Genomic DNA, 3536 nt, shown 5'->3' with positions numbered 1-3536 from the left:
ACTCACCGAGATCAATCAATTGCGCCGCCATGTTTTGCACCTTCGCGATGTGCTGCATCATCGAGTCCTCCGGTGCCATTTTGTACTCGTAAAGTCTCGTCATTAGCAAAAGTTTGTTCGATGCCGACTTTTGTTCGTGCACACTGGCCAATCTACGCCACATTTCACTCGCGGAACCACACGTTAATAGCGGTCGCAACTGTTCCGGCTCAAGCGTGGAAGCCAGCAGGAAACTCGCGCGCGCATCGTCAGCCATCCACGTAGCTCGATCCTCTGCCGGGGCCTCATTTGCCGGCTTTTCCCGCGTCCCATCGACCACGTCGAATATGCGGTTTGCGATGAACAGCATCTTCATCTGGAACTTCCACGTCTGGTAATCGTCGCCGTTGAATTTTGTGACGTTTTTCGTAGAGATCGCGTCGGACATCTTCGATTCGTTCTCGCCTCACGGCCACTCTCTTATTCACCGATTAAACGATCGAACAATACGGCTGCCGCGTCTCGACCTTTCATCCCGCGTACTGCACTTTTAGAGTTATTACGATTTCTTCGCACAATCTGCGCGGTTATCGGGTGTCTGGGCCCATAACCTATTGACACAGCAGATAGGATCACGATTGTGAAAGAAGAACAATCTTATCAGAATACTTTCTTTATTTCCCTTTTCTTTTAACAATCTTGTTGTCACGTTCTAATGCACATGTACTTAGCTCGACAACTGCACAGAGACTCCCGCTCACGGACGACAACTCGTTACCCACCGATCGCGCGGTCTCTAGCTGCTCGTTCTTTTTCCCTCACACACTCTCCCGCTCGCTCCGGCGCGAGTGCCCAATAAGATCTCTCGCTTTTCTCCGAAAGGCGGGAGACACGCATTAAACATTTCCAACACTTCACAAGGCATATATACCTATTGTAAATAAAGTTTGACTTTTCGATACTGACAGTCCGTCTCTTCTCTCCGTCCGTGGTGATCTTTATCAGCGAGCGTACATAATAATCGATACACAATGTCCGTCTTACACATCTGTGTTCCACTTAACTTTATATATTCTAATTTTTCATACTAATATGGACACACTTGTTTGAATAATTTACATACGATTTTTGGTGAGTTTTAATTACTTATTAGAATTCCGGTATGTTAATTTAGTTGCGTTTATTTTTTCGTAAGAAGTCTTTTTATCTTTTTTATCAACTAGAACTTTTCCAAGAGATATGAAACACATTTGACTGTTCAATCGTATGTGAATAATGTCGAGTTCTACATCAAGATTTACCCGAATTGTGATTATAGCGAATATGCGAACATTTCCGATAATTAATTTTGTACTGCAATTTTTTTCGATAAGTTAATGTATGAAATGGACTCAATTTGGTAGCCGAAACTTGTAATTTATTTGTATTTAAACTGAGTTTTTATTTTATTATATATATTTTTTCAATTTTACTTTTCTCTATTTATAATTTATTCTTTCAATTGTATGACTTTTTTAAAGAAATGTGTTTCACTCTTACTTTGCCCTTTATTTATTGTTATTTATTTTGTATAGAAAGAGTTCTTCAATCTGTTAAAGAGATGCTGTTGTATAATTTCTTTAAAATATATCACACAATCTGAAACATGAAATGTTAAGCTATTTTGTTTTGAAAAATTAAATTTTATATCAGTTAAATATTGTAAATCCTTTATTTTAATAATTGCAATGTGATGACATTAATTGCATTTTTCTTCTAATAATTTAATAATATACATGCATTGAAATATATAATATTTTATTTATTAGCAATTATCAACACTTTTGAACTAAATAATATTGTAAGAAATTTACTTGGTATAGACACAACAGAGATATCAACAGCGTCAGGGCTGTGTGGTTCAGTGGCAGAGCGAAAGTCTACCAACTTGGAGAAGAGACCAGGCTTGGAATTGATACGAGCAGCGCTCTGATATTTTTCTCTGTTGTCGTCAAGTGTTTAAAATACGATTGACAAAACTAATAGTTAAGTACGTACATTGAAAACACATTATTTAATTACTTAATTAGCTGAATAAATGCATGCTTTTAAAGTGTATACCAAAAATATTTATTAATATTTACTATCAATATATAATACCCGTTATTATTTTCTAAATCTTTATGAATTGGACAGCGTTTGCAAATGCAAATTAACTTATTGAAAGCATACTATTGGAAATCTTATCCGAAACGTTCGATGACATTTTGATCATGTAACGTATTAGATTTCGAAAAAAACTCTTTTGTACCTATATAAGTTCTTTATTTGTAATTTTCGGTATTTCTATAAAATAAAATGTATATTTTTATTTATTATTCTTGTATATTATTATTATTATTATGTTTACTTATCTGTATAAATATTGAAATGTTTTTCCGTAACCTAAACTAATTAAACTAATTTAAAAATATTTTAATATAATATTTCGTGAATTAAGCATGCATCAAAATAAAGCCTGCGTTAAAATTTATAATTAATTAAAAAATTAACCATTACATAATAATTTGATTCAAGAGCATACTTTCAATGAAATAGTATTTAAACAAACTATTATACACAAAGTATTTTAGCGCTCATTATCACTTTTACTCATTATCACTTTTACTTGCTGAAAACGCCGATATATTTAATCTTCTTTTTACTTTGAGCATCTATTACCTTTGAAATTGAATTATATAGAATATGTACTTTGTCGCAATACATAGAGTTAGAGTACATTTAAATACAGTTAGAGTACATTAAAACAAATATTTAAATAAATATAACAAATTTTCCAAAACCGGAGATGTTGGCGGCTAGGTCCTATTATTATCGTTGTCAGAAGATAATGATCTAATCCTAATGGATCGTTTTCGTCATATATTTGCTTCAGCATTCAATCGGAGGTGCCATCTGATTTTTTGCATTTCTCCTTAGCAGTTTTATAATTAGTTAGGAATATAAAAATTCAGATTACCTTAGAATTTAACATAAGAATTACGCGTGATTTGTTCTTGAAAACGTAATATGAAATAAAATATTTAAAAATTAATTTACTGCACAGAAGAAATTAGACTTAATGATCAACCGAAGAAATTTTATGATATCTTCAGTATTATATTATAATGTTAATATGTATATGGCTTTTTTAAAATAAAATATTTAATTTGACTTTATTTGTGACTCATGCACAGATTACCACCGATATACAAACAAACACTGCATATGCTTATCAAAAGTGTTGTTTTGAAAGATATTAAAGATATCCCGCACAAAATGGAAAATGGGTCCCGGTTAATTTGGCTGAATTTGTAATATGTTGCAGTTCTAATTGTCCTAATTAAAAGTCTCCATGGGTACGAAATAAAATAATCAACAGTTTTTGAGTTATTGTACATAAAACTCTGCGAAAAAAATCACTGTTTTTTTTTTGCAGAGTTTGATGTATAATATATATTATTTATATTTATATTTATTATTTTATATATACGAGGTATGATCAAAAAGTAAGGTGAATTTTGTTATAAAATAAAAAA

This window comes from Trachymyrmex septentrionalis, unplaced genomic scaffold, assembly GCF_001594115.1.
Source record: "Trachymyrmex septentrionalis isolate Tsep2-gDNA-1 unplaced genomic scaffold, Tsep1.0 scaffold153, whole genome shotgun sequence".
NCBI lineage: Eukaryota > Metazoa > Arthropoda > Insecta > Hymenoptera > Formicidae > Trachymyrmex > Trachymyrmex septentrionalis.
Note: the sequence above shows the minus strand (reverse complement) of the source record.